Raw genomic sequence first — 12,327 nt, forward strand, 5'->3', positions numbered from 1 at the left:
TCCTCTTAGACTCAATAAATGTATGCCAACCAAGGAGGTTCTTTAGTGCTTTCCAAGGTTCCGCGTAGATAGCTAGGGTCTGGAGTAATGGTTTTGTGGGCACACCTCTGGTAAACCCTCCCGAGATTAACTCGGTTTTATTTATTTTTTATTAGTTTTGCTCGAGGACTAGCAAATAATAGGTTTGGGGGTATTTGATAGACACATTTTTGTGTTTAATTTGTCCTCAATGTCTGTATTGTTGGAACTCTATTTTTGTACTAATATTGTGTTTTTATGTATTTTTAGGAAATAAACATTGTTGGAAAATTCGGCTCGAAAAGTTGATTTTGTCACCCGGAGGACACGTGTTATTCGGACTCTCGCTTTTGGATAAGGGGTAACCTAATTACTAAGGGGCATCCCCAGGTCACCCCAAGGCAGCTGCTATTCGCACCCCAGTTCTGGTTAGGGGGGAGGACATCTTCTTCCCAAATTCAAAAACCAAAATTGGCGGGAAAAATTGTTATCAACTGGCAGGTTTAGGGTTGGCAGTTTGGACGGGATTAAAGGAGACTCAACGACCCAAATTGATTGGGTTTGTTCCTAGGGCCTAGACAGAGCTGGTATGGGTGTTCAAATCGAGTTAGTTGGGTTGGATAATCGTGGGATGCGAAAACATGGAAGTTGAGTTATTCTCGGCATTTTCTTGTTTATATGGAAGTTACGTGACCAAATGGGTAAGAAGTTATCCTGTTTGATTTGAATACATCCTATGAAGATTTGGAGAGGTTAAAACAAGCCAGCAGACGCGTGCATGGAAAGAAAATTTCTTGGGAATATTTTCATTCACTGCCGAGTAATGGGAAGATTTTTTGGATTAATGAGAAGTTATTCTTGGTCCAAAGGTGTATAAATATAACTCTTGGGTTAGCATAGAAGGTTGTCGAGAGTTTGGGGAAGCTTTGAAGGCTACAGAGTGAAGAAAAATCGAGTTACAGAGCCACCATTTCTGCTGCTTCAACTCAAGAACACGAAGAACATTAAACAATCAGAGGCAGTCGTTCATACTACAGTAACAACGACTGTCATTTGTGGGTCGTAGTATTCTGTATACTACAACACTTTTCATTTATCGTTATTTGTAACGGTGTTTGCAACAATTATAAACGTTGAAAACACCCGATTTTCATTATTATCTCCATTTCATCATTTGTACACCTCTTTTGAGCAATGAAAAATTCCTTTGAGCGTGTTTCCAATATGCGGAGCTAGAACCCATCACTGGGACGACGGAGGAGGCCGAGCTTCATACATGGGTAATTTTGTTAATTCTTTTTAAGACTTTTGCATTAAAAATTAATTGAAATATGATTTAATTAAATTGGTTGTTATTTGATTAGATGGGTCATGCTTAGCTTAGGTGATTTGATGTTCCATGCTTAACATTTACAATCAATGTTTTGAGAATCTACTTTGGCAAAATAAGAGTCCATATAATTTATGTTTTGAGCGATTATTGTTGAGAATAAATCATTGAGCCCTATGTTATGAAAATTGGCCGAATCATTAGTCCCAATACCTCTCTACCAATTTGTCAATATTTTTGTATATATATTTTTAAATCTAAAAATCCATTACCTTCACAAGTCCGAGAATTTTAACCTCATTACTACAACCCCACGAAAAATCTATAATCAATAATCAATCACGAAGATTAATCCAATTCGGCATTGTGATCCCCAATACAAAGACTTTTATCTCACTCTTGTTTACGTAGAACAGAAGACATAGAAAACAACCTTATGAGCTTACACCAATTTTCCAAAGGGGATAAAAACGTGTAGCACTCACAAACCCTTTATTTATAGTGAAAGGTAGATTGAAAGCTAAGCATAGCTATTTTCCTTTTTCAAGACTCTCCTAATTTTGGGAGTATTTCCTAAGTTACAATTCTTGCCAAAATAATTAGATAAATAATTAATTAGTAAATATTGTATTTATGTGAATAAATCACATTTTAACTTAGGCAGGAATTAAAAGTTATCACAAACACTTTAATATGGTAATCAAATATATTAGGATTAATATCCATCTTGCCTAGATAAGGAAACATCACCAACTTGACCAAAAATGCCTTTTAGTCACGTAATTTGGTCCAAGTCCGTGACCCGTTACAAACAGTCCATGGATTGTTTCCTACTAACAAACTGTAACAATTACATTAACACTTATAATTGTTACTTTAATAAATCACTCATAACTTCGTCGCTATAACTCAAAATTGAGTGATTCTTGGCTTGTTGAATTCGTAAGCTCATTCACTATAACATGAGAACCTTTCCAAGGATAAAGGTTATTCTCACAAAAGTCGTGGCTCAAATAACCTAAAGTATATATACATAAATGTATATTAACCGTCATAGGAATTTTTCCATAGAGTGAGCATTTGTTTCGATAGATTATAAAGGTAGAATTGAACAAGAATCCAAATGAAATCAATCACCACATACCTTTGTTGATGAAGTCCTTGTTGATGTCTTCTTGTAATATTCAGTCTTCATCCTTCAAGAATAGCTCTTCTTAGATCTAATCTAGTCCGAAACTATCTATAGTATACTAAATCAAGAATGCATTTTGGAAACTAAAATTGAAAACTAACTTGACATACCAACGCTAGTGGGTTCAACCGAGTAATGCTCTAACAATCTTCCCCTTTGGCAATTTTAGTGACAAAACCATTTTACATATGGATTGTACTTGCTTGATTTCCTTGGTTCTTCAACTATGCGTGTGCTCATCCTGTACTTTTTGAAGATCCATCATAGTATTATTACACAACATCAAAGTTCAATTGAATCACAACTTTTACAATAATACTACGGTGATATGTATCACTCCCCCTTAGTCAATACTTCATCTCACAATGAAAACCATTCCCCCTTACATAATGATCCGTAAACCATATGTATATGTAGTGTGAACTACAAAATAATTCTCCCCCTTTTTGTCAATAGAAATTGGAAAAGGTATGAAAACTAGTGGGATTCTAATGAAATTTCCATAGAGGAACTTCTTGACAAAAGGAAAATATACCAACTTTACTTTAGATGATATCACAGAGTCGAAACTTAGTGTCTTCATCAAGGAGTTTATTAAGATACAAGTTAACCCCTACATGTTCCACAACCGCTTCTCACCTCAAAGATATAGCAATTAAGCACAAGTTCATTTAAGAACTCTCCCCCATAAGATGTCATTCCCGAAAGAACAACAAGAGTGACCTTACTCCAGAGATAAGGATTTATATATTGGATTTTAGAAACCCCACAAGGAGATACGAAATAAGAACCAATCATTGAAAGTCTCTCATTGATGAGTGCTAAAAAGTGCATATTTCTATATATTTTTCTTGGCATTTAACTCATCTTTTGTGCATTAATTCTACATTTTATCCCATATTCTGTATTTTCATTGTTTTCAAGAATAAATATTTTTATTAATTAATTTTGTATTTTTAGGTACCAAATAAAGATTAGATGAGTTGCGGAGCCAAAAGAGCAAAGACACGGGAGAAAGCCGGTGGAATCTCTAGCGGAAAAGAAGTGAAGAATGTGTTATGGAAGACTCGAGAATAAAAATGGGCTTAAAAAGGAAGAAATTGTTCTTAAAGAAGAAGTGGGCTCAAGATTACCTAAGCCCAAATCCAATTCCTAAACCCAAATCCAATTCCTAAACCCAAATCCATATCCTAAACCCAAAATTCAATACCCAAACCCGTTTTCCTTCTTAACCGTAAGATTGGATCCATTCCATCATCCAACGGTCGCTGCGTCATCATGCATCAGATTTCGACGCACCGTACCAACACTACAGCACCTAACTCCATCTTGAGCCGTTAGTTTCGTTGTATTTTTGCATCCAACGGTCGCTCATAATTTGTCTCCATCTCGCCGTTAGATCCGTTTCAGAAGTTATCATCCCACGGATTCCCTTCACAAAACATCAAATTTGATGATCCCGTTTAACACCTAAGCAACCTAATCCTATTACCCACACCAAACGCACCCTAACCAAAACCCATCGAGCCATCTCCTTCTTCCCCTCTTCTGCAACAGCGACGCTCCCCCAAATCACTCCACCATCTTCTCCCCCCAAATCACTCCACCATCTTCTCCCCCCAAATCATTCAACCATCACCAATCGAGCCATCATCACTTAGACCTACTTTTCTAGCCACTTATTACATCACCTCCTAATCGTTTCATCTCACAGGAACCCTAGGTTAGGAGTTGATGAAATAGGTGAGGTTAGAGGATAAATCGAAGGCATGGGTAGCATCAGCAGACGACAAGGAAGCATGGGTGAAAGTTCTCGAGTAGTTTTCAATGTATGAGGTGATTTAATCTCACTTTTTGTCAGAACCCTAGTTCACTGTTTTGGGGGATTTTAGGTTAAAATTTATTGTTTGTATAAATAGATGGGTGGGTGTGTAATAGAAGGGGATCTCTGGACTAGCCAGGAGACATTTGAAGAAATTTTAATTACAATTTCAAATTTAGTCCCTTTATCACAGTTGATTATTTTGAATGTTATGTGTGTGTTGTTTGAATTATCCTGTATGATGTTTATTGTTGTTCACAAGTTTAGCATGAGCTAAACTGCATTAGGCTGAGGCTCAGTTGAAGCCTTATGCACTGTCAAATGACAAGTTGCTAGGATAGTTAACTCCTTGCCCTGTTTTGCTTGAGCAATGGGAAGAGGTTAATGCTCATAGTGCATGTGATTGATTGTTCTGTCAAAAGACAGTCAATGCTAGGGGCAAACTAGTGAGCAAATTAGTTTTCCTCCCATTCTAGATGTATGCATAGGATTTTCAACTCAACCTAGAAATATGTTGTTTGATTAGGACACAAGGTGGATACTAAGCCTTAGCTTAGCCACAATCCCTTTTACAGTCACTTAAATTCAGTTCTGTTTTGCTTCCTGTTCAGTTTATCTCCTTGCCTGTTTTGCCTGTTTTTCTTGCATTTTGAAGCTGTTGTGCACTGAAATCAGTGCACAAACTCACCCCTGCCCTTGGCTCACAGCCTTGGTTCATGCCATTTGCCCTCTTTGTTTCACTGCCACTATAACATTGTGATCTTGCATCTTGTTTTACATCATCTGCCAGCATAGTTTAACTTCTTTATGCTCCCACTCCCTGTGGACTAACCCCTTGCTTACCTTCTATACTAAAACTTGGCCTTGTATACTTGCAAGTGTTTTTTGTGTGTTTTCCATTTTCACACCAAGTTTTTGGCGCCGCTGCCGGGGAGTGGTGCTGCCATCTGCTGATTTCCTTTGCTGTCTTTCATCTACCATTGCATCTCTGTCAAGATCATTGCAGCTTCTGCCTTGCAATCATTGCACACTGCTTTTGCAATCTTTGCACAAGATCATTGCAGAGTTGTCTGAGATCATTGCACTCTTGTTCACTTGCAGGTGCCACTGAGTTGCTGCAGAACTGTGTTGCTGGCCACCTGAGCTGCTGCTGCTGCTGAAACCTTGTCTGTTGCTGTTGCTGCAGCTGGGACTGGTGAGTTTCTGCTGCTGTTGAACCTGGCCAAGGAAGCTGCTGCTACTGCCAGACCAAGCCTAAAGCTAGTGCATCTCTGCCGCTGGGCTGTGCTGCTGTTGCTCCTGGGCTGCTGCATCTCAACAAGTTGCTGGGCTCGTCCAACTGAGGTGGGCTTCGTTGCTGTTGCTTCTGCTGGGCTGCTAAACCCAACTGCTGTTGCTGGGCTTGCTGCGTGAGCTACTTAGGACGATCCTAAAGCCCAACTGGGCTGTGCAACTAAAAGGGGACCAAAAGCCTATTTTTGGGCTTCCCTCCAAAAATCAAGTAAGCCTAACCCATGAGTTAACCCACTTGGGCCTCATTTAAATTCAAATTCGGGCTTGTAATAATTAATTTAATTATTTATTTGGGATTGTAATAATTTTTATTTTCCTTTATTTTCTTTTTCTTTTTTTTTTATTTGGGATTGTAATTATTTTTTTGTCTTTATTTTTCTTTTATTTTTCTTTTTCTTTTTCTTTTATGGGCTTGTCTTAATTATTATTATTGTTTTTATTTTCTTTTATGGGTTGTGCTAATTTATGCTAGGTTTAGTTCAAATTTTTTCCAAAGCCCAATTTTAAACCAAAAACAAAATCCCTTATTAAAACCAAAACCCATTCAAAACCAAATCTTCGTAACCCTTGTGGGCCAAATTGTTTCCGATTGCTCTGTCTGACCAACATGTTAGTTGAGGTACCTACAAGGACATGATTGTGACCTATAGAGACCAAACAAACAGACTTGTTAGAATTAATCAAGAAGAACCTATCGAAATTCTGAGTTCTGAGGTAGACAGCCCAGATCAAACCGAAACAATGGGAGAACCCCGTACCCTCAAGGATTATATGTACCCAACTAGAGCCAGTCAACCTTCTTGTATTGTGCTACCCGAGGATAATGGCCATTATGAGCTGAAATCGAGCACAATACAGATGCTTCCTATTTTTAGAGGTGTTGAGAATGAAAACCCGTACCACCACGTGAGAGAATTCGAGGAAATTTGTGGAACTCTGCGTTTCACTCAAATGTCCGACGAAACCCTAAAGTTAAGGCTCTTTCCTTTCTCCCTGAAAGATAAGGCAAAGGCCTGGCTTTATGCTTTACAGCCTCAATCCATCATGACATGGGATGACCTCATAAAGGAGTTTTTCAAAAAGTTTTTCCCGAATCACAAGACTGCGACAATTCGTCAAAGTCTGAATAGCTTTGTGCAATTAGAGGGTGAGACCTTAGCTAGATACTGGAGAGATTCAATGAATTATTGCTCCAATGTCCCCATCATGGTTTTGAAAAATGGAGACTTGTGCAAATTTTGTATGAAGGTCTAGATGTGTCCACCCGAACAACGGTTGAGTCGATGTGTAATGGTCTATTCGTAGACAAAACTGCTGATGCGTCTTGGGACTTCTTGATTGAAGTAGCTGAAAAGACGCAACAGTGGGAATCCATCCGTGAACCCAGAAAGACTACATCCGAAGCGAAGGCTTTTAGGATTGAAGCAGATTTCGAGGGAAGAGCAAACATGGCATCAATAGTTAGGAGATTAGAAGAGTTAGAACTACATAAAAATTCAAAACCTTCCACCACTACTCTCCGAGAACATGTCGCTTCGTCTGTATGTGCCGCTTGTAACGATCCCAACCATCAATTCCAAAATTGTCCCGATTTGCTTGCAGTCCAGGAATCTAGGCTTGAACAGGCACATGCCATGTTTCAAAAACAAGACATAACCCCTATTCACAGACCTACAATCCAGGATGGAGAAACCACCCTAACTTTTCATGGTCAAAAGGACCCACTCAGGGAGGACCATCTCAACCCAATCAGAGCTATCAAAACAATCAGGGATATCAGAACAATCAAGGTTATCAACACCCGAGAAACCCTCAACAACAATCAAACTCTCAACAACAATCATATCCTCAACACAATACCGACAAGAGATTATCCCCTAGAGGAAATGTTCCAGAGTCTGGTGCAAAGTCAGAAAAGTCTTGATCAAAAGATGGGTCAAATCTGTGATTCCAAGTGAGAGAGAAAAGGGTAAACTTCCGAGCCAACCCCAACAAAATCCAAGGAGTGTATTTCAAACAGGCTCTTCATCCTGCAAGGAAACCTCTCCGATCAAGTCCATGCCATTACCACCCTCCGAAGTGGTAAAGTCATCGAGAACAAAGTGGGCGAACCTAATGAATCTGATACAAATTCCACGCTGTCTCCACAACCCCAGAAAACCAAAGAATCTGAGCAAGTTGGAAAGCCTGACAATTCTACTGCTGTGAATGTCCCTTTGCCAACTCATTCTCCTGTTGCCCCATTTCCTCAAAGATTGATCTATCAACAGAAAAGTACCCATTACAATGAGATGTTAGATCTGTTCAAGAGAGTCAACATCAACATTCCTTTTCTTGAAGCAATCAAGCAAATCCCTGCTTATGCCAAATTCCTCAAAGACTTGTGTACTCAAAAGCGCAAGCTCAATGTGCACAAACGTGCTTTCTTAGCTGAGCAGGTGAGTTCCATCATTCTGAACAAAACTCCACCCAAGTTTAGGGATCCAGGATGTCCAACAATTTCTTGCACTATAGGAGAACACACGGTCAATAAAGCGTTATTAGACCTAGGTGCAAGTGTTAACCTACTGCCATATTCTGTTTATGAGCAGTTAGGTCTTGGGGAGTTGAAGCCAACATCTATCACTCTACAACTGGCAGACCGATCTGTCAAGATTCCTCGTGGAGTGGTCGAAGACGTTTTGATCAAGGTTGACAAATTCTATTTTCCCGTAGACTTCATTGTCTTAGACACTCAACCTGTACAAAACCCAGACTGTCACATTCCTGTCATCTTAGGACGTCCTTTCTTGGCTACGTCCAACGCAATCATTAATTGTCGTAATGGAGTGTTGAAACTGTCTTTTGGCAACATGACGGTAGAATTGAATGTGTTCGATATTAGTCAACAACCTGTGAATCTTGATGATGATGATGTGCATGAAGTTAATATGATTGAAGGATTAATACAAGATTCGTTGACTAACATTCTATCCGTCGACCCCTTTCAAGCATGTATGGAGAACTTTAACTCAGATTCCTATGATGATGCATACTGTAGTGACGTCCTATCTCTGCTCGAATCTGTACCTCAAATGGACGTCACTGAAAGGAAATATGAAGTGGAACCACCCTTACTCTCTGATTCCAAGCTCATTCCATCCATTGTTGAGCCACCCAAGCTTGAATTGAAAACATTGCCTAGTACGTTGAAGTACGCATTCCTAGGTTCTTCTGATACTTTACCTGTCATTATTTCATCATGTTTAGACACGGAACAGGAAAGTAAGCTTTTAGAAGTACTTAAGGAACACAAAGAGGCCTTAGGATGGACCATCTCAGATCTCAAAGGAATTAGTCCCACCATTTGCATGCACCACATTAACCTTGAAGAGAATGCCAAACCATCGAGGGAAATGCAAAGGAGACTTAATCCTAACATGAGAGATGTAGTCAAAGGAGAGATCCTGAAACTACTTGATGCGGGTATCATATACCCAATACCTGATAGCAAATGGGTTAGTCCCATTCAAGTTGTGCCTAAGAAGTCAGGCATTACTGTAGTTCAGAACGACAAGAATGAATTAGTCCCTACTCGTACAACCACAGGATGGCGAGTATGCATCGACTACAGGAAGTTGAACACAGTAACAAGGAAGGATCACTTCCCGCTCCCTTTCATTGACCAAATGCTAGAACGTGTGTCTGGACACAGTCACTACTGTTTTCTAGATGGCTTTTCCGGTTATAACCAAATTCACATTGCTCCGGAAGATCAGGAAAAAACTACATTCACGTGTCCATTTGGGACGTTTGCTTATAGACGTATGCCCTTCGGGTTGTGTAATGCACCTGCTACTTTTCAGCGTTGCATGATGAGCATTTTTTCTGACATGATAGATAGTTTTCTCGAGATCTTTATGGATGATTTCTCTGTTTTTGGTTCCTCGTTTGACGAATGTTTGAAGCATCTTGCCCTCGTGATATCCAGATGTAAAGAAAAGAACCTTGTTCTAAATTGGGAAAAATGCCATTTTATGGTGAATTCAGGAATAGTTCTAGGAACATCATCTCAGAAAAAGGAATTGAAGTGGATAAAGCTAAAGTTGACCTCATTCAACATCTACCACAACCTCGCTCTGTGAAGGAGATCAGATCATTTCTAGGTCATGCTGGTTTTTACCGGCGATTCATCAAAGATTTCAGCAAAATCTCCAGACCTCTGTGCAGTCTTCTCTCCAAAGATGTTGCCTTCAATTTCGATGATGCTTGTGTGAAGGCATGGGAGGAATTAAAAACCCTTCTCACCACCGCTCCTATAGTCCGACCACCCGATTGGAAGCTTCCGTTCGAACTTATGTGTGATGCCTCTGATTATGCTGTTGGTGCTGTTTTAGGACAGCGAGTTGATAGACTACCATATGTGATATACTATGCTAGCAAAACCCTTAATGATGCCCAACTCAATTATTCAACTACCGAGAAGGAATTGCTTGCCGTCGTTTTCGCATTAGACAAGTTTAGATCTTATCTGATAGGGTCTAAGATCATCATATACACAGACCATGCGGCTTTGAAGTATCTTCTTTCCAAGAAGGATGCTAAAGCTCGCCTTATTCGATGGATACTATTATTACAGGAATTCGATCTCGAAATCCGTGATAAGAAAGGTTGTGAGAATGTGGTTGCTGATCATTTGTCTAGATTAACTTTAGAGTCTATTGATGAATTTGAGCTGATTAGAGAATCATTCCCAGATGAACAGCTGATGTCTATCTCAGACCTTCCTTGGTTTGCTGATATTGTTAACTACCTCGCTACAGGTAGGATGCCCTCACGTTGGTCGAGACAAGACCGCTCTAAATTCCTGGCTGAAGTTAAACATTTCCTTTGGGATGACCCATATTTGTTTAAGTACTGCCCAGACCAAATCATTAGGAAATGTGTCCCCAACACCGAACAGAAAGATGTGATATCTTTCTGTCATGACCAAGCATGTGGAGGCCATTTCAGTGCCAAGAAAACCGCTGCAAAGATCTTGCAGTGTGGGTTCTATTGGCCATCGTTGTTCAAGGACTGCCATGATTATGTGTTGCTTGTGAACGCTGTCAGAAGCTAGGAAGCATTTCAAGGAGAAACATGATGCCATTGAATCCTATTCTGATTTGAGATTTTTGATGTTTGGGGGATCGACTTCATGGGTCCATTTCCCATGTCTGACAGCAAGTTGTACATCTTAGTCGCGTTGACTACGTCTCCAAGTGGGTAGAAGCCATCGCAACCAGAACAAATGACCACAAGGTGGTACTTTCCTTTTTAAAGGAAAACATATTTTCACGTTTTGGTACCCCGAGAGCTATCATCAGTGACGGTGGTTCACATTTCTGCAATAGGCACTTCGAGTTTTTAGTACGCAAGTATGGAATAACTCACAAGGTTGCTACTCCGTACCACCCTCAGACCAGTGGACAAGTGGAAGTGTCTAATAGGGAAATCAAGCACATTCTAGAAAAGACGGTTAACCCGTCTAGGAAAGATTGGTCATAAGATTGAATGATGCTTTGTGGGCCTATAGAACAGCGTATAAGACACCAATTGGCATGTCCCCCTATCGTCTAGTGTATGGAAAGCCGTGCCATCTTCCTGTGGAGTTAGAACATCGAGCTTATTGGGCAATCAAGCAACTGAACTTTTCTCTGGACGAAGCTGGAATTCAACGGAAACTTCAACTCAACGAGTTGGAAGAATTGAGAAATGAGGCTTATGACAGTGCCAGGTTATAAGCAGAAGATGAAGATATTTCATGACAAGCGTATTCTACGCAAATCCTTCACTCCTGGTCAGAAAGTCTTGCTGTATGACTCCCGATTACATCTTTTTCCAGGAAAACTGCGTTCCAGATGGAAGGGTCCGTACCTAGTACGCACAGTTTTTCCTCATGGAGCTGTAGAGCTGAGGATGTCTCCAACAAGAACATTTTCAAAGTCAACGGGCAGAGATTAAAACCATTCCTTGAACCATTCCCACCCGACACTGAAACAACCAACCTGGAGGACCCAGTCTATGTGGACTAAGCTGGTCCACCCTTGTACATAAGTAGCTGCGTTTTCTTCCCCATTGAAAACCAAAAAGCCTTTTTCCCAAAAACCAAAAGTTTTCACTCCCGACAAAACCAAATTTTTCCCAAAAGTCCAATCCCATTAAAAACCAAAATTTTTTTGTAGATAATGTGTTAGTTAAATTTCCTTTTGTATATATTTTGCTCATCCATTGTGACTCCGAAATATGTTGGAGTTTTGCCTTGGATAACGGAGTTTTAATTCTGCTTTCGCCGAAATCGGGTATTCTCTCTCCTTTTACTCTACTCAGCATGTCCCTTTCCATATGTTGTATTTTAATTCTTTCCATATTTTTAAACATTGAGGACAATGTTTAGTTCAGGTTTGGGGGTATAGAGTAGATACCACGATAATATGCCATAATTGAAAACAAAACTCCATCTTTTGAAAAATTGAAAAATTCCACAAAAAATTGAAAAATCAAAATAAAAAATTAAAAATTGAAAAAAACAAAACATAAAAATCGAGCTCATTTACCTTGAAATGTTGACTCTTGTGCAAATATGTAATTATTAGAGTCTTAGTCTAGATATTTAGGCACCCTGATTCTAGCACAATTCACATAGTGATAAGA

Source organism: Papaver somniferum, chromosome 3 (assembly GCF_003573695.1).
Source record: "Papaver somniferum cultivar HN1 chromosome 3, ASM357369v1, whole genome shotgun sequence".
NCBI classification, from domain to species: Eukaryota; Viridiplantae; Streptophyta; class Magnoliopsida; order Ranunculales; family Papaveraceae; genus Papaver; species Papaver somniferum.